Below are 23834 nucleotides of genomic sequence, written 5' to 3' on the forward strand. Positions count from 1 at the left end.
CTCATGAGGAGGGGAAGGGGAAAAGAACATGTGGGAATGGTTCAAAGCTGTACCAAGGGAGGCTTAGACTTGACATAAGGAAGCATGTCATAGAATCACAGAATCATAGAGTCATTTAGTTTGGAAAAGACCCTCAAGATCGAGTCCAACCATAAACCTAACACTGCCAAGTCCACCACTAACCATGTCCCTAAGCGCCACATCTACATGTCTTTTAAATACCTCCAGGGATAGTGACTCAACCACTTCCCTGGGCAGCATGTTCCAGTGCTTGATAACCCTTTCAGTGAAGAAATTTTTCCTAATATCCAATCTATACCTCCCCTGGTGCAACTTGAGGCCATTTCCTCTCATCCTGTCACTTGCTACTTGGGAGAAGAGACCGACACCCACCTCACTACAGCCTCCTTTCAGGTAGTTGTAGAGAGTGATAAAGTATCCTCTGAGCCTTCTTTTCTCCAGAATAAATAATCCCAGTTCCCTCAGCAGCTCCTCATAAGACTTGTGCTCTATACCCTTCAACAGCTTCATTGCCCTTCTTTGGACGCACACTCCAGCACCTCAATGTTTTTCTTGTAGTGAGGGGTCCACCCTTCTTTACAGAGAGGATGGTCAAGCACTGAAACAAGCTTCCTAGAGAGGTGGTCAATGCCCCAAGCCTGTCGGATTAAGAGGCATTTGGACAATGCCCTTAATAACATACTTTAACTTTTGGTCAGCCCTGAAGTGTTCAGGCATTTAGACTAGATGAAGACTATAGGTCACTTCCAACTGAAACATTCTACTGTATGGAGCACCTGGATCAATGAGACATTGGCATTCACTCAGGCTTTGGTATGGGGAAGACTGTGGCTCACCACTCAGAGAAATTCATCACAGAGCTTCAAATTGGGATTCAGTCCTTATGGGCAGTGCAACCATAACTAATGTAAAGCACCCAACAAGAAAATGGACACCACCCTGAGGCATAGTTCATCAAGATAAGAGATGTAGCCAGAGAGACTCAGGCTGTGTATTTTCTGAGCAGAAGGCATGAGGCAGTGTATGAGGAAAGAGGGGTTAGTGCACATCCCTGAGTCCTGCTCCAGTTTGGGATGAAGCCAAATCAGAACTAGACAGCAGTTTAGAAGTGCCCTGGGGTTTGTCAGTTTAAATGAAGTCTGATGACCTGATGAAGGTCATCATAGGAGCTCAAACTCAGCATTATCCATGAATCTACCAGTCAGAGAGGGACCTGGGGGGGTGATTGACAGCCGGCTGAACAGGAGCCAGCAGTGTGTCCAGGGGGCCAAGAAGGCCAATGGCATCCTGGCTTGTGTCAGCAATAGCGTGGCCAGCAGGGACAGGGAAGGGATCTGAGCCCTGGGCTCGGCACTGGTGAGGCCGCCCCTTGATTCCTGTGTTCAGTTTTGGGCCCCTCACTACAAAAAGGACATTGAATGACTCGAGCGTGTCCAGAGAAGGGCAACGGAGCTGGTGCAGGGTCTGGAGCACAGGTTGTACGAGGAACGGCTGAGGGAACTGGGGGGGTTTAGTCTGGAGAAGAGGAGGCTGAGGGGAGACCTCATCGCCCTCTACAGCTCCCTGAAAGGAGGGTGCAGAGAGCTGGGGATGAGTCTCTTGAACCAAGTAACAAGCGACAAGAGGGAATGGCCTCAGGTTGCACCAGGGAAGGTTTAGACTGGATATTAGGAAGCATTTCTTTACAGAAGGGGTTGTTGGGCGTTGGAATGGGCTGCCCAGGGGGGTGGTGGAGTCCCCATCCCTGGAGGGGTTTAAGAGTCCGGTTGACATAGCACTTAAGGATGCGGTGTAGCTGGGAACTGTTAGTGCTAGGCTAACGGTTGGACTGTATGATCTTCAGGGTCCTTTCCAACCTAGTTGATTCTGTGATTCTGTGAATGAATCTTCATTAACAACTTAATCTGAATCTTAGGACTGGAGAGGAATCAGAAGGGGCATGACACACCAAACTTCATGGGCATGCTCTGTGCCCCAGGCAGAAGGCGGCTGGTCGGAAGGTGTTAGGGTGTTAGGAGTGGGTTATAAACCCCTGACCTTTAGTCACCCAGTAACCAAAGACTGAACAGCAGATCACTCATCTGACCTACATATGATGAAAAGTCACAATCCCTCATTTGTATGAGAAGCACCACATGACCACTGCTGCATGGCTGCCCTGAGCACCAAGAGGTATGGGTACCACCTTCTGAAGCACGAAGGCAGCGAGGCAGTGTGTGATGCAATTAAAAGGTAGGAAAGCAAGATGTTTAACACAAGAAGAGTCATTCAGAAAGAGGATTAATTCCTGCTTGGTGTCGTATGACCCTCCTCCACGGACATGCTGTGTAGCCCTAAAACAGATGTGTGGTCAGCATAATACTGCAGTGTTTAAAACCTTTAATGATGGTGTGGCAGAGCACAAGTGAGATATCCTGACTGAGCCAGGATGAGTGCTTCAGATGGCGAACACTCGCAGAGAGACTTGCAGCAAGTGAGAGTGGGATGCAGGCAGCCACCACCTCCCACAGAAGAGCTGAAGAAGCCTCTCCCAAGGGGAAGCCCGTAACCAGATCATAACCAGCCAGAACAGCGATGTGATGGGGAGAAATATGGAAATAAGACATCTGCAGAGCCCATTCCTCCTCCAGGGAAGTGCTGCAGTCCTTTTGTGACAATAATGAGTCTCTTCTCTAATCACAGAATCATAGAATGGTTTGGGTGGGAAGGGATCTTAAAGATCACCTAGTTCCAACCCCCTGCCATGGGCAGGGACACCTTCCACTAGTCCAGGTTGCCCAAAGCCCCGTCCAACCTGGCTTTGAACATTTCCAGGGAGGGGGCGGCCACAGCTTCTCTGGGCACTATGTTCACTATGTTCTTCTTGACAAGAGCCCTCAGACCTCTCTGCTGATGGTCCCAGGTGCATTGGTAGTGGAGAACTGGAGCTGCAGCCCTTCTGAGCATGGGATACAGCACTTTCTGACTCACTGGATCTAATGGAGGCAACCCAGCCACCTACTCGCCTGCTGGGCCATCTCGTTCTCATCTACATACTTCAGGGACAGGCTTATATTTTTTTTTACCTTTCTGCTTTGTTTCTCAGTCCTGTTTCTTCATCAGCATTTGAGGGTTTGGATTTTGACAACAAATGCATATTCATATACGTAAAAGTCTAATCCTAAAGGATTCTGTGATTACAGTCATGGGGAAAAATTTGGTTTCGAGTTTATCTTCCTCATTGTAAACATGTTGCCATGATGGTCATCACTTTTTTCCAAAAGCTGTACTTACAGGAATTAGAAATAACATTTTTTTTTCCTGTGGCCTTTCACTTTCCAGACCCCACTAAAGCTCTCTAGGCTAACAGCTTTTGTATACAGTCTATGCTGTATACAAATATACAGTGCTTATAGCATATGAGACGGAAGCATTTATAACAGTGTTGACTCTCGGATGTCTATGACATGCCTCATGGCACCCATCCATCCTCTTAAATGTTCAACTCCTTGTGATAAGGGCTTGGCAATAATTCTAGAACTGATTTTTATATGTATGTGTATGTGTATATGTATGTGTCTATTCTTCATTTGTAAAATATGCTTAAAATTATTGCTGATATGAATTCCGAAGAGTGAGATCATGAGACACTTACATTTCTTTTTTTAAAAAATCTCATACTTGCTAAACCAATCTGGTGATCAACTGCAGGTTTGTCATAGTGTTTATTAATGTCTGGAAATCATGTGTTGCATTTGTCATTTAAATTTTCTGCAACAAACCAATGACAACACACTGAAAAGGCATCTTTTTCATCCAAAAAAAGGAAGCTGGGGAAGACTTTGGTGACCAAGGGAGAACAAGCCTGGTGTGATGCTCAAAGCACATCCAAGGTGTCCTCCTAATACAGCCCTTTCAACATAACATATAGGCCTGGAAACCTATAGGGAACAATGCAGAAAAACTCAGAAATTCAAATTTCGGCCTTTTCCCCACACAGCAGCATTTCATTACTACGGGTGTTTGTGGTGTATAAATCAACATATAGTTGTCTCTGAATGTTACCTGGAGTTTCCACATATCTCCAGCAACAGCTGAAGACAGCAGCTACACTCACACCATGGGGACATCTTTAGGTGACAGCTGTTTTCCTTAGTACTCTTTAATGATTATATTTCTATAGAGCATACTTTGATCAGACCTAGTTAAAAAAAATGTTTGAACATGAGTTTGGTTTCCTCTTTCCACATGCCACCTTGGAAAAAAAAAATCAGGGGAGAAAAAGAGGACTATGAATAAATTCCCCTTTTTTTGCCATTGCAGCAAGGAAGAATGAATAAAAATGAGATGCGAAAAAGGAAATGCATGCTTTGGATTTTTTTTTTTCTACTTAAAAAACTCCTATAAAACCCCATAAAAACAGTTGAAAATTGAATGTGCACAGCCTCCTGCACATTGGTACAGCCTGTACGTACCACCAAGGGTCAAGTGCTTCTTGTCAAGGCAGTTTCTAATGCCTCGACCTTTTCGTAACGTCAAGAGGTGCTATTTGCTTAATAAATGTACAAACATGTCGTTAAACCTGTTAGAACACAGCTTCTGCTGTATTTCACTGAATGAACAGTGGGGAAAGCGGCAACATTTCTTGTGTAATGTAAGAGCGCATGGTTTGCTTCTGGATGAAGGGGGCCTGGTGCTTTTCCTCATGCAACATTGCCAGCAGGGATGCTGATCTAAAAAGTAAACCTCCTTGACTGCTCATGTAGGAAGGAGCGGACTAGTAATAAAATTGGCAGGGATCTCTGAGCAAATGTTAAAATTGAAAGCCAGTGCACAAAGAGATATGTTTTGTAGCACAGCAAGAAGTCTCTAAACCAGTTAATTACTGAAGTTTTGCAAGAAAAATAGTGTTTATAGCTTATGGTAAGTTGTGTCAGTGTTTATGAAATCCTTTTGGTTAGTGTTTTCTACTCGTTTCTCTAATGTTTGCTAAGTTTTAGCATATGTTATTGTAAATCCAGATAGAGTCACAGTGTGAATGGGGGAACTTTGTTTAAGCATGTTACAGTTTTTCTCTGGAATCCAGTTTCTAGTAGCTACTGAGGTCTAGAACTGCTGAGCACACAGGGCTGTCCATGCTCTAAAGGGAAAGTAAATTAGTTTCACGTGAATATATTAAGTCATTTTTTTCAAGCATGTAAAGCCTCGGGGTGACTGAAGGGTGAATAATGACAAAACTGGGACCTAAGATTTCTTCCTCCAAATGTTTTAATTATTCTGTTGAAGTCTTCTTCAAATCCAATAAGTAGGGCAGTGAAAATTAAAGAACTGATCTTTGTTTCAAATCTATAGTGAAAAAAAAAAAATCCTATTTATAATGATAAGGCTTGTTACTGAAACATGAAAAATAACAGAGCTTGGGGCCTCATAGGTTAATGATAAATCTTTCTCAAGCATTTTGTTCACAATCTCAATTATAATTTCATGTGCTTTATCTTTCACATACATTTAATCTTTAATGAACTGATTTGTCTCAATTCAGTAGCTACAAATTTCCTTGTGGAAGAAGTGAGAATTTTGTTATCAGCTCTAGGACTACAGAAAGTTACATCCTGGGGATATAGAGCAAGTGAGAAGAAAGCTCAGCTGCTGTGAGTACATCAAGGGTAGATGTGATGGAGGGTTTTCTTCCAATTTAAAAGCAAGCACCTTCACAGCTGTATTGAGTAAGGCCACTGGCTTTTTTTTCCTCAGGTGATGGTGGATTTTTTGCAGCTGCTGTGCCCTTTCAGGAATCTTTATCCACTTTGTAGCTTTGATAGCTCTGCTGGCCTGAGTTAGAAGTTTTCTCTCTACCCTGTTTCTGTTCAAATGTTTCTGTATGGTTTATTTTTGTCAGCTTCATTATTCTGCCTACCGTGCTATCCCTGTTCTCTCTTTTACCAAGACTGACAATAACACCTTTCTGTAGAGCTTTTCAACAGAAATTTATCATCAAATGAAACTTTTCACAATAAGCACAACCTTTTTTCAACATTATTTTAACTAAAAAAACAGAAAAGTATAATACTTTTTGTGGTTCTGTATGGAAATTGTGCAGCTGTTTTATAAACGGGTAGTTTACCAATGAATTTTTTTTTTTAGCCTTTGAAATTTTTCTAGACAAAAAAACAGTTTCATGCAAGAAGAGCAAGCACTTGCTCTTCTCCTTACAGCCTATTGAAGGTAGCTGGAGGACGTTGGTCTTTTTAATTATTACTTTTCCCCTCTCACCTTGACCTAACTGTGCCCTGGCAGGGAATGTTTGCCTACCTCTAACTGATTTACAGCAGATGTTGGTGGTAATAAATTATATTCCACTTCCCCCAGCTCCTTTTTTTTCTAGAGCTGCTTGCATGTTTTCAAATGAAAAGTCTCTCAATCTTAAAAGGCATTTCTTTCAAAATACGTATTTTGAGGGTTAATGAATATTTTCTCTTTTTCCCAGTTATACTAAAAAGCAAAAGCTGCGCTTTATTCTTTTCCTCTATATTTCCTTTCCTTTTGCTACTGGAAAGAGTGGCACTAAGGGGAAAATACAAGAAAAGGAAAGGTGAAAAAAACTGTGACAACAGAAGAACTTCTATGGAAAAAAAGTGAATAACTGAAATAGCTCACTGGCAAAGCACATGGAACAAGAAGAAAAAAAAAAGTCCAACCCTGACATGTTTTAATTTTTCCGTTTTTCCACCAGTTCCCTCCTGACATCATCAAGCAACCATTTGGTACTTGTTTCATGTAGCACTTGCTAGGCAAGAGGAATGACTTCATTCCTCTAAAGCCAAGCCTTTGTTCTACCAGCTATTTGCACAGATGCTGCTGCCTGTGCTCCAGCCATACTCGTAGGGACCAATCTCCATCACTGGCCTTATGCATCCTAACAAGTAGTAAAAGAATGACAGGCAACATGAGGACCCAACTTGAAACAGGTTTCTTGACTCAGAACTGGGCTGGAAACCAGGGGAGATTTCCTGAGGCACGGATGCCCCAAAAGCCCCATTTTTCCATCCCAGCTCTGCTGCCAGGCTCCCCACGGCGTCGCTTGGCCAACACAACCTGTCTCAGTAGATCAGGCATGATTTCCAAGCCTGGCCACTTCCAGGGAATGCTGTAACAGATGCTGGTTTGCCAGAGCTTCCGTCTGAAATAATAAGCGCCGTAAGTAGCAGAAGGTGCTGAAGGAAGCCTTTTCCTATAGCTCTCCTATTTTGTTCCTACTGGGTACCTTAACATAATGATATAGGTTAATATTGCATGTGGGACTTACATTAAGGCTATTTCAGATGAGCTAATTGCCAGTGCCTTAAGCAAGGGCACCAGTCAGTGGATATTACCTCTGTGTCTAATTACTCCCAACAGCAAATGGCAAAGTGAAATCCAAGTTACTACTTTTTATCATTTTTTATTGCTATCCTAGGAGAACCAGATAATCTAAAGACATGGTATTTTCTTTCCAAAGTGCTTTAGGCCAGACTGTCGCAAAAAGTCAATTTTAAGAGAGAAAAAGCATTTTTGGAAGTAGGCCCTTGCCTTAGGAGTCAGTAACCTCTGAAAAGCAGTGAAGCCTGCAATTGTCCTCCTACAGAAAACACAGTGAATTCCCCGTCCTGAAAACATGCAGGGGCTGAACTCTGTGTGTGTGTGTGCTTGTAGTCCTATGGATTTAAGCTGGACAACTGTTATGTAAACCAATTCCAGTTCAGCCAGACCCAGTACAACTTCACTTTATTAATCACATCTGTGGGGGCGAGGGCTCAGCTCTACTAAATATTATTGCTTCTTGTTTTTGTAGCTAGCTAAGAGTTTTACATTAATAGTTTAACCAAGGTAGTTCATATAACAGAAATCAATTAAGAAGCCTCGAAGAAAAAAATGATGTTTTTAATGATGGGGAGTGAACCACAAAATACAAAGAGCAATGTCTATATTCCAGAAACAAGCAACCAAACAGGCTTCATCCTACTTTTACTAAGGACTGCAAGAGTTTGATCCTCACTTTCACAACGAAATGGCATAAAGGGAGCTTTCAGACTCCCCCTGTTCCTTTTAGAATGGTCTCTCTCTAATTTCTAAGGTGCCCCCCCAAACCTGCTGCACCAGCCCTGGAGTAAATCATCACTGGTACACTGCAAGTATCTCACAGACAGCCATATAAATCTTGTGTTACAGCAAAAGAGAGGGGAAAAACAGGTAGAACTAATTCAGGACTACCACGGTTGGTGGCACACAGGCGTTCAGTCAGGTTGCTGTTGCAGCGCTCAGGGTGCAGTTTCATCTCCTTCTCAGAGGAGGAAAATCAGACACTTTTCAACTAAAGCATCACTATGTAGAAATAAAGTGAGGACAATGTGCTTGCCAGAGCAGCGAGGGAAGGAGAGGGCAGGGTTGAACGCAGGGCTGCTTGCTGCTCAGACTTTGGAGCACTCAGGCTTTGGAGCTCCCCAGGGCAGCTTGTGTTTCCAGGCGTTGCATATCTGATTTCAGCCTCAGCCATGGGCAGGGTAAGGGTTAACGGGAGACGCTGCACATTAACTGTATCTGTGGAGATTATGGCATGTTTATCCAGTGTTCAGATTTCCTGTCTGAGTGTTTGGATTTCCTGAAATCCCTGCTATCAGCCCAAGTGCTGTCCACTGAGCAGATCCTTTTCTCTCCCCCCCCCCCCCTTTTTTTTTTTTTTTTTTCACTTTGCTCACATGGTAGGTTTTCCTTCCTGCTCTCTTTCCAGTTGTAGTGCCTGTGTCTCCTCACCGGTCAGGACATTTATGGATGCAGATCAACACTCTTAGACTCCAGAACTCTGGGGATCGCTGTACATTGGATTTCCTTTTTTATTATTATTATTTCATTTTATTTTATCTTTTTTGTGGCAAGAAGACCTGAAGAAACATGCTCTTTTCCAGCTGCCTATGGGAGAATATGTTTTAGTCTGAGATGGAATAATGGCCTTAGGTTTGAGGACCAAATCTGGAATGGGAATTCAGACTTCACGCGTCCTGGTGAGTTACAGCACATCGGGGCTGAGCGTGGTTGGTAACGAGCAGCTCTGAGACAGGGACAAAGGCTGAGCGCGTCCATTCAGTGTGGCTGCTAAGCAAACTGCAAAAAGCAGATGGGCGAAGCTGAAGTTAGAACTTTTTCCAAAAAAACAGCTGAAGTCCATTATTAACTCCTAAAAATACATGCTGCTCTACAGCCCAGATAACATCTAGGTAAACTTTACTGTAGCAAAATGTGTAAAGCCAGATTCTGGGAGTCCTTACTCATGTAAGTAACTTTTACTCATGTAAACAAGCTCAGTGACTTTAAAAAGAGCTCATGTTAGAAAAGACTTACAGAATGGGGCCCACATTGAGTAAATTGCAATGTTTCAATCTCTGCAAAATTAATCTTAAAAGAAAAATGAGAATTTTCTGAGTGTCTTTGCATGTTTCCTTGGCCTTTTACATTTTATTGTTGATAAAGATTTCAGTTTTAAGAAGAATCCATGTACCAACTATTTCTCCTATTGTCTCTTAAATAAGTTTGCAGTAGGAATGAAAACGTATTTCATGCAGCAATGTTCCCGGAGGCCAGAAAGGGGCTTTCTGTTGTTGGAGGGAAAATGCTGAGTGCTATGCTGCTCTGAATGAACTGGAAAGCTGCATTCAGGCATGAGGCTTAGCTAAGGTTTTAGCTTCATTTTTGGATGTGGGAGTCCATGATGGCATTATTAGCTGTAGGTGGCTTTAGTTAAAACTACAGTCACAAATGTAATGAGTTGATCAGTCTCAAAATCAGTGACTCAGCATTTGAAAATAAAAAGTCTTCTTTTCAGACCTCTTGGAAGCAAATTTCATTGCTGGCACCCATGGAAGTGTTGCTGGAGTAAGATGTGGAAGATAAAGCATCACCACTGTTGCAACTTTTGTTCTGTCCCATAGCTGGAGGCTGTGGTTGCAATGAACATTCCTGAGCTGCTCCTTGGAGCTGCTCCAGGGATTTGGTTCTCTAATTTTAGGGAAAAAAACTTGATTCAGAAATTGCTTAGATGTTAGGAAACATCTACAGGGAAAACAGCTTTCCATAGTAATTTTACTTTAGCCCTGATTTTCATTAGACCATTGAAAATGTCCTGAATCTCAGTATATAATACTGCATGTCAATCAAGATACTTTAACATTTAAATTCTTGGAGTTTAGCAGGACAGAATACTTTCCTTTTTTATACCAATAAAGGGAAAGAGCCATTTTCCAAATTCTTTGTGGAGCTTCCAAATCTGAAGTATTAAACTAATTGCCTGGTGTGCCAGCTTTCCACACAATCCTTTGAATGTGTTCCCGCTGCTCTTCTTCAAGGTTTTCTCTGGTATCAGTGGAAGGTTTGTGTGAGACCAGCCTGACCAAACTCATGTCTTTTCTGTCTGCAAGGCTTCAGGAATTCAGTTTTAATTATTAACATGGGGCAACACTGAAACTGATGGCATTTTATGCATTAAAATGTTGGTTCTTGCTGTGTACATAGGTTTGTACTCTTCATTGTAGGGGACTGACTCCAAAAAAAAGGAAAGAGAGGACAAGGAACCCCTCACCTGAGTTAGACTGGACCATGGTGCCCTGCCTTGCAGTTAAGATGTAGTTTGGTGATCAGTGGTCACAGATGCGATTAAACTGGCTACAGCAGAAATGTACTCATCTCAAAGCTGGCAGAGGAGTCCAAATGTCACCCACGATCGGTGAGCCACAGTAAAAACAGAGTACAGATGAGGACTGAGGGGAAGTACAAAGACATGTCTAGGTCTACCCAAATCTCTTAGCTTTGGAAATTTCATTGGCTTTCCAGTGAGTAGGAGGCTTAGGTCTGGGTCAGTTGTGGGGTTTTTTCCCCCTTTTTTACAGGACTGTCAGAAATTTCTGGACTCAGTCATGTTGGAAATGCTGTGGGAATAGCTTTTCTGGTGGTATTTTGGTATTTCCTCTTTTGCTCACACCCAGACCAGGAAGTGCAGAAGCACAACCTTCAGCTCATTGTGTACGTGTTTCTTTTTATAAACCTGAATTCTCTTCCCCCCCCCCCTTTTTTTTTTCTTGACAGCCGTCACATAGGTTTAAGGTTATGTTTGAGTTAGACTGTGGGAATTTTTTATACCTCTTAATATAATTATACTAAGCACTAAATAGTTCCTTAATAAGTGATTATCACATTAGTTTTGAATTATCGTAAGTGCAGTATTCTCAACTCAGCTCCCCAAGGCCAGTACTGTTAATGTGCCAACATGCCCCAGTAACTGTTCCTGTGGGCATTTACTCCTGTACCTTCAGCAGCATGAGGACTAACTGGCCTATCTACTTAGCTGTCCATGAAAAAATTCTGCAAAAGGTAATTTTTTTTTTTTTTGGTAACCAGCTGCATCATTAAACTCTCCAAGATTAGACCCTTCATGCTTTAATGGTCTTTCCCTCTCTCATTTTCCCTCTCTGAATCAGTGAGGAGGTTCAACTCATGCGCCCTCACTCCATGTGTCCAACTCATTCACCATCACGACTGCCAGTCCTCCTGCCTTTCTTGCTGTTGTTGGCAAGTACAGATAAACAGTTTTGACAGGCATAGAGTTCTTCAGAGCTAACTTCATACGCACAGTGATGTTTCTCTGCTCAGATGATAAATGGACCAGAGGAACTGAACCACTTTCACTGAAACTGTTCCCCACATCCAAAGCTTTTTAACCCTTCCTTTTCATGCTGTTTTCCACAAAAACTCAAAGAATGCAATTTTGTTTCGTACCTGTGCAAAGCAGATCATGTTTGGATTGCAGCTTTTCCCTCAAGACTCTTCAAGCAGATTGTAGAGTTTTTAATCTGCCATTTTATAAATGAAAATAGATCCATCTTTTAAAGTTGGCCCATGGCAAAATAATTATCTTTATTTCCACTTGGGTCCACTTTCATGAGCGCTACATGAAGGGCGATGCCAATCATGTTTGGAAACTGTTCCCATGTAGGATTGGGTTTGTAAGACAACTTGCTCCTCAGTGGCTTCATAGTCCTCACAAATACAAGGAAATGCAAGCAAGAGGAAGTTAATTTATTTCACTAAAAACCTGTAATTTAAGAAGATTTAAGTAGAGGCAGCGGAATTACTGAGGGCTTTTGAGCTCTGTGCTTGTTTTGGGGTGTTTCTTTTTTTCGTTGCTGTTGGCTCCAAGGCTCTTTCTTGGACTTTGGGGAGCTGCAGTGCTTCAGAGAGAGGGCATGAGGTGGGGGAGGGAATGATAGTATAGTTCATTACTTCAGACAGTGATTAGCAGCAGGGCTCAGCGTGGACCACATATCGCTCTCCTCCTGTGTGGTACCCACAAGCCAAGCTCCATCCATTATGACTGGGTGTGATGTGAAGCGCCTCGCTCCGTCCCCCTGAACCCCAAAGCCAAGTTCAGCCACCACCCCCCCCCCCCCCCCCCCCAAGAAGCAGCGATGCTTTTCATGTATCCTCCTCTATCTCAGCTGGAGTTAACAAAATCCATCTGCCTCTGTGAGTCAGCAGAAAAGTATTCAGCTTTTATAAGAGTTAAGGGACATGAGATAGGGCAATGTCAAAGCGCAGAAGTCTTCCCCTGGCTTGGTGTCTGCACGGCATGCACGGAGAGGAGGTTGCATTTTCAGTTCTCATTCATCAGATGAGCTGATTTACACCAGTGGAGGACTTGGCCCGTGGCGTATATGTCCACGGCTGCTGAACAAGGCTCCTTTCATCAGCAGTAAATGCGAACAAATGTGCAAACGGCAACGATCAGTGCACACTGTGACGCAGTGGCTGCTAGCAGTTTGGAAAAGTCAAAAGAAAACTCTATTTTCTTCTCATCAAAAGCAAAATGAGGAAGCCTCCCCCCTCCCCTTCCGCCCCCACCTCTACCACCCTGGCTCGAGCAAGTTGATCCGTAGGTATTTGTGTGGGGGTTTGTTCTCAGCGGTTAACCACATAACAATTTGAAGCATGTGGCTAACTCAAAAGAAACTGCCTTTAAATGTTTGCAGACTGTAATTGCGTTAGGGAGAGCAGAGCCCTGGCCAGGGGCTGCTGGCCATCCAGGGGCTGCGGCAGGAAGCCCTGAACATCCCGCAGCGAGGTCCTGTGAAGAGGGGGAAAAAACTGATTTTATCTCTACAAGCTTCTCTTCTTGCCAGTGCTCTGCAGCCAGGGCTATATTGTTCCCCACCTTCTGCTTTATGTCTTTATTTGGTGTGTCAGGGTGAAATACCCCGCAGGAAACAAAATGGAGAGAAAAGGGGTGGCGATGAGGGTAGGGCGTTTCGGCACACAGCTTTCATAAATAAAGCTAGAGGAAAAATAACAAACAAATTGGAGAAGCTTTGTCAGAAGGCTGAGTGTGCTTGAGACCCTTGGGCGATCCCCAGGGGAGGTGGTGAAAGGCGGGTGGTGTGGGGCTGGAGATCCAGGCTCCAGGGAGGAACAGCAAGGAGCAACCCTGCTCAGGGTGGTAAAACATCCCCTTTGAGCTCTTCCATCCTTCAACATGAATTTGTTGGGCAGGGAGGAAAGGCTGGGGGGAGGTAATGTATGAACAAGACAGGAGCAGTTGTGCTTGTGGGGGTAAAGATCCCAACACCCACATGGTGCCAGAGCGCTTGGTATCACAGAGCCATGGGGCTATACTAACATCCAGTTTTAAAGAATTTTGGGCTTAAAAAACCTAATAAAACTGAAGATTGCAACATTTCCCCATGAGAGATGCCCATGAGACATTCTGCAAGTGGTTTGTCTTGGGCTTTTAATTTCTATCCATTTACAGTGCATCCTTAGTCCATGATTAGGAGACCCTCTCCTTGCAAACACACGTTCCCAAGTGTTCATTGATCAAATAAAATGATGCAATTAATCTTCTTCACCCAGCTGCAAATCTTGTTTGTAATTCAGCAGGTAAAAATACTTTATCTGTACAATCACAAGAATGGCCCCTGATCCAGGAAAGCAAATGACTTTCGGAGTGTGGCCTTAAAGTTGAAAATTCAACCTGCTTGGGAGAAAGGGCAAATAAGGCCTTGCCACGTCTTCTCTCCCAGTTACAGCAGCTGGAGCTGTGGCCTTCTGGCACAGGGATGGAGTGGGATTGCAGCTAGAAACCAAGCTGTGCCCCAGGGTCCTGCGAGGACCTGCAACCACGTGCATTTCTCCATATCTATTCTCCAGTCTGGAGAGAAAAGAAATCAGCTTTTAGTTAGTGGTTGACTGAGAGCCCTGGGATTACCCCCTTGTGCCACTGCTTTCCAATGTGACCACAGGCAACTCACTGCACGGCACTGCCCAGATCAGCAGCAGGAGAAGCACAGCTGGCTCCCCCTTTCTTCTTGTTCATCCCTGGAGTAGCCAGAAAGGAGCATGTAAGTGGGAAATACAGGTCACACAGCTGATGTGCTCCTCAAAACTACTGGGGCAAGAAGAGCGAGATGTCTGCTACCAAGGCTGGTGCAGCTGCATGCCTTTTTTATAGCAGTTGGCCAAATGCATAGAAAGCAATTTTGTTCTGGCCAGAACTGCCAGCCAGAGAGGCAGCAGGGCGTCTCAGGCACTCGGACCAGTCTTATGGTATCTAAGATTCTGCATTAACACCAAGCCCTTAGCATAATGTTATGGTTCTATAGAAGAATGTAAAAACATCGGAGCCAACGCTCCAGGTTCCTGTCTCTGCAGCGGCTGACATATGTGTAGGATGCAAGAGTTGAATGGGGAGGACATGTAGCGGTATTTTCCCAGATTATGGTCCCAGCTTTCCACTATCTCAGCTGGAGGACTTTGTGAGTCAGAGCTCATACTTAGGATGTACCTGCCCTGCAGATATTTGCAGCATGGATTTGTAGGCTTTTTTCTACTTAAACTAATAGACATTTTAAGCATCTAAGCATCCATTAAAAAAGGCTTATATGTATATAGCAAATTGCTAGAAAAAAAGGTGTAGACAAATTCATGGAAGAAATCTTTTCCTGAATTTACAGTTATTAAATCATTACTGACAGTGAGGGTCCAATCCTAGTCTTCTATCAAATTTATAATAGTGCTACAAACTAAATTTAGTGGAAATATTCCAGATTTATTTGTGGGTAAATAAAATTATGCCAGCACCATGGAACTCATGTGTTTATTTTATCTAATTTAGTGTTGAACTATATTGCTACTTTCCTTCTGCATTCAAATCCAAGCAGTTCAGTAATGACTCAAATTAACATACTTACTGATATAATAATTTACTTAATGGTATATTTGTCATAAAATGTGTAAGTCTGTATTCTCTGCTGATGTGGGATACTGGCTCCATCCATCTGATCAGAGGCAAGTTGTAGGTGCATATCATTTAATAATTATTTCAGTAGGTGTCCTTTTATTCCTGTTCATAATTAGTAGCTGAGTACTTAGTAAAGCTTGTCAGGATCAGAAATACCTACAATTCAGTAGTTATCTATATTCATGAACAAAGAGGATCTCTACCTCAGTAGAATAATTTTTGCAGATTTTTTTTTAAACTAATGGGTACCATAATTCTACATTAAATGTAGAGCTTTTAAATTATTATCAACCAGCAAGGCATAATTCTGATCTTACACTTGTCCTAAATTAATGTCACAATCTGACTCCAGATTTAATCAGTGATAAGATAGGTCTTAGCCAGAATCCCAGATCTCATGTGGTGATTTAAACTATCATTTTTATTTTCTGTGTTTTCGAAGTTGTGGTTGAGAAGGAGCTGTCATGTTCACTTGTTGAGCAGGATGGGGTTAAAAATCTACTTCTGACCCAAGATGATCTACAGCTGGTATTTGTTCTCACCACCTAGACAGACAAATGGGATTTGGCTCAGTTGAAATAAATTTCCTTACTATTGAAAATATTAGACTTAAAGGGCATCAGTAGCAGCAGGAACAAGGATGAAAAGGTGGTTGTAACGTTTTGCTCCTCTATGCTGGAGACATATGACAGTTTAACTGACACCTGGTCTGAATTAGAGAACTCGCTTGACTGTTGAAATTTATGTTTTTCTTCCCAGAGTTCTTAGGAATCTCAGAACAGTAATTACGCAGTCTCCCCTATAGGGTGGTATATACATGTATGGTATATCATAAACTCCTATATGTCTTCCCTTGCATTGCCTTCAAGTGCAGAGAACAGCCTGGCTGTTAGGTTCCTCTTCAGCCAGAAACCTCCTTGCTGCAAGGATCATTTCTAAAACTAATTCTGCCCAGTATAAGACTGTTTTATTTCCCAGACAGCCAGAAGACCCTAAGCAGCTCCTTCTCGTCTGGGATCTGCAATAGGCTCGTATCCTATGAGTCATATTGGCAGTTTCCTAAGAAAAGTCCTCCAATCACTAAAACTTGAGCAAGAGAATTAGATTTACAAGTAAACTCCTACAATAGATTGGCACCATTAGACAGATCGGGCACAAGAGGGAACATGACCCCAGTCAGTGATACAAGGTTTAGACTGTCCCTAAGGAAGACAAGGAGTCTTAGACAACACTTTTTTATGATGCTGGATGCTGAAGGACACCTTATCATTTAAGGGAATCTTATTCATGTTGGAATTTACATCCTGGGAGGAAAAAATAACTTGTATCATGAAAATTTAGATCATTTAAATGGAGTTCAAATAATGTGTTACTGAGAACTCTGCAATATTTGTAGCCTGGTCTCTAGGAACGAGGCTGAGGTAATTGCAATGTCTGTGCACGTGTTCCACCAAGAGTTTGAACTCCCTTCAACACAGACAAACAGAGGAACAGAGGTCTCAAGTGTTCCTACACATTCTGTAAAAACAGGCAGATGACTAGAAGAAAAAAGACACTGTAACCTCTGTCCACCTCCTCCCCAAGGGAAAAGCCACAACTGCTATGAGATGAAATGAGAATTTCCATGGAAGTGCAGTGCTGTGCTCACCACAACTTGGAGAAAAAGCCTCCACAGTAATTTGTCTTTCAGGCTGCCCATGTAGGGTTTCAGCGCTTCCAAGTCCTCTTGGTATTTATGCAAACCTGTATGTGCCAGTGTGGCTGGAGGAGCAATAACAGTTAGGTGAAAGACACCTGTTGTTATTTATTCCAGTACTTAAATTCTCTCTCCTTGGAAGAAATACCTTCTTGCAATATCACAGGCCATTAAACCACCATGTTAATGCAAAAAGCGTTTCCTGGGGAAAATAATATCCTGACATCAGTATTGCTCGCATACTACTGCTGGCTGCTAGTACAGTGGCAGTGTTTTGCTTAGACAAGCAATACCGGGAGATGACCCTGTTTGCTAAAGCTGGCCATTGTAGATAAAAGCTTAAATCAGTAATTTTCAAAAGCTGGTTGCCTGAAATTCAGAGCCTTTTCTCATACTGAAGTCCTGGATAAATTATTTCAATGTCCTTTTGAAAGTGAAGTCAGTTATTTCGGTCCACTAATTAGGGTTTCGGTAGACAAGACTTTAGCAATTCCTCTTGAGTTTCCCAGTTCAAGACAATGTATCTCAGTCCTGAGATGTGGAACATTTGTTTTTTATAATTCAAGGCCCTTTCTAAATAGAAATCATCAGCTGGGCCAGACTGTTGGAAACAAGGCAATTTGCATCTTGGAGAAAGACACTGGGCTCCCTCCAGAATATGAACCTAGACAGGAAAGAAAGTCACATCCCCAGGAATGATCCTTTAGTGCTTTCGCTCCTTAGCACCTCCAGCCATCTGCAATATGTATTAGTTTACCAGGTTTAGCAGATGAGTGGTGGTCACGAACACCATAACTGAAGAATCTCATCCAGCTCCTACTCCAGATGCAAACTGCAGTGGGTTTTGCTCTGGTTCCACAGATACGATGCAAGGGAGGAGGAAGGACCACAGTGACCATGCAGCATCTGCGTGAACACTGGCAACACCCTCTGGTTTCAACAGCAGTTATCACAAGAAAACACGTTTCTGCTTTGTCCTTTCCTGTGCATGACAAAAACAAACAAGATATTTGTTTCCCAAAAAGGAAATAGGTTAATTCTGGAATGCGCTGGGCAGATCAGGTTCTCCTCAGAAGTGAAGGATACATATGTGGGATTTCAACATTTCTAAGCCCTCACAGGATATTTGTGCAATATTAACAGTTTTTGCAGCAAACAGTAGATCTGATGGCAGGAAACCTGTCCTCATTTGTGCTGTTAATGTAGTCTTTCTTATAAGAAAGCTATTTGCAAGATCATAATTTCCCTCACAGACACTATTTTTAATTGGGGAAGAGTTCTCTCAGAGGAGCAATAGTCTTATTCTGTTCACATCTGTGCAGTGTTTTCCTGATCAGAAGATCAAGAGAAAGAGGATCTGAGCAACTGCTTCTCTTAAGTAATAATGAACAGAGAACTGTGCAGTAAATCATAATGTGCAATAAAATATAAAACAAAATTTGGCTGGAGATTAATGACTGGAATGGGATTTACTGAATTAAATTGGATCAGATGTTCCCTGGAAAAAATCTGAGTTAGATTCACAGTGCTCTATAGTTTTGATTCTGTTTTTCACAAAGGAAGATTTAACTTGATTGTTTTGTAACTACTAACAATTTCTAGGCCTTGCAGAGTGGTCTTCGGGGCTTGCAGGAGAGGACAGGCGCTGTCTGGAAATCTGGTCCCACTCAGGCAGAGGAGGGAGCTGAACATGGAGCCTCCCCAACAAACAATACTACTAACTGCTCAAGAGTTACAGGGGATTTTTCCAGGATATGAAGGGCTGACTTTAGTTCCCACCTCCAGGGGCAGATTCATGATTACAGGACTGCTACAGAGACAGATACCCCTGAATTCTCAAAAGGCTATGATCAAAGCCCAGTTGCACCTCTCATGTTCCTTGTTAGGTGGTTTAGGTGCCTCCTTCTTTCTGTGTCTTCTTCTATGAACCCACTTCCAAGTGTCCAGCCTTCTAGGTGTTGGCTAAAGAGATATATGGGCAGCTGACTCAGGCTTTTGAATTTTCCCAGGGACTAAGGCACCCAAAAACTACATTTGGCTTGGTATTTCAGTGCCAGATATGTTTATGACTCCAACCTCAAGCAGCAAAACATTTGTGCTTCTAGCACTGTTCACTGAACAAACCAACTTAAAACTGTAAACCAGTGATGGGGACTGATGTTTCCCATTGGTGTTGGTGTTTTTTACAAATGTCTTTTGTTTTGTTAAGATCCATACTCAGCTTCAGAGCTTATTCCTTCAGAGGAAGGAAACCAAAGCTGCATAAATTACCACTGATTGTGCTAGAGATACTGAAACTCTTTCCCTCTTTAATTAATTTTATTTGCTGAACTGGAAGTGAAACATCCATAATATGACAGATGAAAAGGACCACCTCAGTAGGTACAATGCTGAAGGTAATGCACACACCTGCCTTCTTGCTGGCTCTCAGGCACCTGGCAGCTCTGCAGCAGTGAGTTTAGTGACTCTGCCTTATTAACTCAGTTTTCTTAGGCTTTTGTAAAAAATGGACTTCACAGTAGTTGCCTAGAGCCAGAAGAAAAGCAAATCTATGTTATTAAAACCCAGAATGCAATACCATTTTAAAATTCATCAAAGTGCTCAAACAAATTCTCCAGAGATTGGGGCCTTAGTCATCCCAGGTTTCTCCAGCTCATTTAGATAATTGCCCCTCGAAATAGTTGTCTTTTTATTTTCTCTTTTTTTAACATTGACACTTGGCAAGTATTCACTGAGCAGGCAGCTCAGCTCCACAGCTGCAGAAGGGCATAAGAAACCTCAAGATTCCCACCATGCACATTTCTACTTTCTATAACATGAGCCGACTACATCTGAGTGCATCTGAAATAGTCATCTCACTGCCACTTGCTGAGTTATTAGCAACTCATTATCTAGTTTAACTAATTAATACATTACAAAAAAATTATTTATTTGTGATTTGTTAAATTATAGGAGATGTTTAGAGAGTGTATTGTGTGAGTTATTCAGTATTTTTAACTACCATCAGGCTATGAAGACACTCAGTCTCAATGCTTTTCCACCCCCTTCAAAACCGTATGATTTGATTGCTTCTGTCTCAGCATAAATTCTGCTGTCACCAAGAAAGGCAGTCCAAATACCATCACATGAACTTGATCAAGAAACTGATAAAATGAAACTGAAAAAAGGAGGTTATTTTTCAGCTTCATCATTCTTCTCTTGGTAAAAATATTTTGGTTTATGTATTATTTTTCTCCTTGGCACCTCTTCTTGAATGTATAACTAGAGATGTGGTCTTGTATCTGCCCACAGTATGGTTCCAGCAGAAATAAGGCGGCCCTGCCTGAATGCACTTAAGGCATGCAGCATCCTTGGGGTAGGTCTCTACCTCTGGGCTGGGCACCCTAGTCTCTCTCTTAGTCAGTAAAATGAGGCAGTTGAGGCTGTGATTCATCTGACCTTTGTAGACATCTTCTTTAGTATCTCTATTTTAAACATCTACTTTTGTAGGATGGGGTGAGCTGCAGCCTAGTTTCAGTTGTCTGTACTGACTATATCATCAGTAAGGATAAAGGCAGCCTGGGGTGAACAACCAGGCAAAGATACTTCATCAAATACATCCCACTTTTACAGTCTAAAAGTTGAGTCAGAGCTCACTAAAGTGGATGTAAAGAATCCCATTTACATGGATTGAGTTTCGATCAAGTTTTAAGGGCTCTGTTCTGTCACTTTGAGTTAATCTAATTTTTCTATGTAGATAGTACATACAATTCCAAAGGTCTCATGAATCTGGGCATGGCTTACTGTAGGGGCAGATACAGACATGAAGAACAAAGAAGAGACTATTTAGGAACATCTTTGTATTCCTGTATTGAGGTTTCTGTGTGCCTTGTATTTTAGGATATTTTGTAGACATGCTTTGATTGTTCTGCACTCAGCTGAAAGACAGGGTGGCTAGCAGTATTATATCAGCCAAAATGCATGACATTTTCACAGGGCTGTTAAGTAGGAGAGTGGTACTGCTTGGCACATGTCGAAGGGGAAGGCATGAAAAGCACAGCACTTTGAAGGGCAGAGTGGTACCAAGACAAGAGGGATTGGCAGAGGAGTCATGGAGTCATCCTTGTGATCAAAGACTGGCTCTGTACTTGAGATGCCAGACTGAAGATGAGCACATCGGGCTCTGGTTCATGGCTTCTGCCCGATGTGCTCATCTTCAGTCTGGCATCTCAGTACAAAGCCAGTCTTTGATCACAAGGATATATAGCCATCCTACAAATATATATGAAATCTATTCATTAATTTCTGTGAGGTGTTCAGACACAAGGACAATGCAAGACCTTAGTAGTGTTCGACTAATCAGTGAGGGCTAGAAGCAGGAGATGTGCTGCTTTCTTGGCTTGAGAGCTGCCAACACAGTACAAAAGCTGCTGTAGGAAGGACGTGGAAAGTTCAGATGCACCAGACTTTTCATACAGAGACAAGCTGATCTTCAACACAGCTACCCAGGTTTAGTTTCTCATTTTTGTGACTCCTTACTAAAAACACATCCAGAAAAAGGTTGATAGTGAGTTCAGCCCACAATCAGTGGCTATTTAGAATGAGTGGAGGCAGTGACAAGAGGACTTGGTGTTGCATTCAGATTATATTTTTAAACTATTATCCATATACTGTGTACAGGATATTTTGTTATAGACTACGTACTGAGAAAATAATTAAGCAGTGACTAACCTTATAGAGAAGGTGGGAAGCACTCTCACATGTTATTAGCCCCTCACAGACTTCAGAGGTAGATTGTAAGTAACTCAAAATCTTGGACTGTGGATGGCAGCCTTGTAATGAAATACAAAAAAATACCCTTGACGAGATCAGTGAAAGCTCTCTAGAGGTCTGAAGCCAGGCAACAGACACTCTGATTAAGTTGCTGCCTCCACAAAATGAAAATTCTTCCCTGAGCCCAAGAAACAGCCGATGGATATAGTTGGAAGTGATAAAAAGGTCACTCTTAAGTGGATACAAGGAGATTTAACTCACAATATCATCATCCTGAAGCCCTTAGACAAATAACAAAAGACAGGCTTCAAAGACGAGAGAGTCCTTCAGTCTAAATACTTCCACAAATCTCTTTGCCATATATCTGAGTCTTAAAGAAAATTCACCTTTGAATAAGTGCAGAAAATTACCAAACAAGTACACTTAAACCCTCTGGCCCTCTATAGCAGTGTGTCGTGGCATCATGTGGTGGTGCTATATTACAAAACTGTTGAGTCTTAGAATTATGTCTTCAGCATGAAATCCTAAACTGCATTTGAGCTGTCCAGTGCAACTATTCTACAGCACTTGTATAGCCCATATATCCTGCCATGCTCATTTCAGAATCATATGATGATCATATCAGATGAGGATGGAGAACTAATTTCCATTCTACCAGTAATGCCATCTCCTAAAACGAGATTCTTTTTTAATCAGTTGTTATTTCTAAGAGTACTGTCCAAGAAACTGAATTTTTAAGTTGATTTTCCATACATATTCAAACACATGGGTATTTCAAGATGAGTGGAAGAAAGCTCATACTTTGCCAATATATTAAAAAGTTCGGTGGAATGACCTGAGGGTTAATAACCCTCTCAACCTGACATCAATCCAGTGTAAAACACTGGAATGGATAATTCCAGGCATTATTCATAAAGAATTGGAGAAAAGTAATGCAATTCATGCCAATCAGGATGGAATTAAGGAAAATATATTTCATTTCAAGAAAGCTATCTTGATATTTCTTGACGTTTTAACTTTTCCTGGAAAAAAACCCCAAAACAACCTATACTATTGATGTAATAATTACGAACTTTGGTAGAACTTCAGGCACCAAACAAAATTTTGGTTAAGAAATCAGAGTTATCTAATGTCATCACTGAATAGATTAAAAACTGAGAGATTGACTTTTCTCAGAAACTATTATAATTAGGGATTGATCATCAAGAGGATGTCAGTCAGCTCCTCAGGGTCAGTCCTGGGCTCTATGCTGGGTTAGGACAATTCAGTGACAACTTTTCTATTGTTACTTCTCTCAGGATTCATCCCGTGCCTATAAGCATGCTAGTATTTTTATGGAAGCACCGAAAACACATACAACTAATGTATGAGGTCAGGATGGAGCTTCTGTGCTAAGACATACTGAAATCAAGTCTGAGGTAACTTGTCCACAGACAGATATCCTTGGATTTGCTTCACTCAAGTTTGTTAGACCTCATCCTAATAGTGTTATCCAAATCATGGATTAGGGCAAAGCCAAAGAACATATGTTTGTCACATCCTGTTTGGATGATACCAACATAGACACAAACAGAACAAGCAGATTTTGGCACGAAATGAAAGACATTTTCTGTAATCTCACAGTTGTTCAAGAACATGTCAGTTATCACATGGACTGTGAGTAATTTAATTCTATATTTCGTCCATGAAAATAGCTTCAGTAACCTTTGCAAAATATGATTTTGGAGACAATCTTTAAATTTGTAAGATATGCTTTTCAGACAGAATATAGATAGAGGAATGACTTGATTCCCTGTAATTCAAATAACCAGCGTAATTTTTTCATTTTCAGGAAATAAGATCTTTTCTACCTGCTTTATTTTAAAACTTTCTGAGATATAAAAGCTTTCTGCTCAGTCATTAGCTGTAAATTGGAGAATGAAGCAGTACCCTACAGCATTTCCAGATGAAGTAGTCTGTTTATACAGAAAGCACAAGAGCTATAATTACTACATGATCACATTTGTATATCAAGGTCAGAATTCTGTGATTCACGCTATTGTTTGGACATAAAGGGAGTTGATTTTCAGC

The 23834-nt window shown here is 41.9% G+C and overlaps 1 protein-coding gene across 5 annotated transcripts in view; it reads left to right on the forward strand.

Moving 5' to 3' along the window:
- ASAP1 (ArfGAP with SH3 domain, ankyrin repeat and PH domain 1) overlaps positions 1–23834 on the forward strand; it is a 185008-nt gene that overhangs the window by 22447 nt on the left and 138727 nt on the right. Inside the window, exon 1 of one of the 5 annotated variants that reach the window (XM_074898427.1) lies at positions 8780–9038. The exons of the other annotated variants lie outside the window; for them this stretch is intronic. The gene's annotated coding sequence lies outside the window, so the exon portion shown is untranslated. Of the gene's footprint in view, positions 1–8779; positions 9039–23834 lie in introns of those variants that run through there. 5 annotated transcript variants of the gene reach the window in all.

Source organism: Athene noctua, chromosome 2 (genome assembly GCF_965140245.1).
Source record: "Athene noctua chromosome 2, bAthNoc1.hap1.1, whole genome shotgun sequence".
NCBI classification, from domain to species: Eukaryota; Metazoa; Chordata; class Aves; order Strigiformes; family Strigidae; genus Athene; species Athene noctua.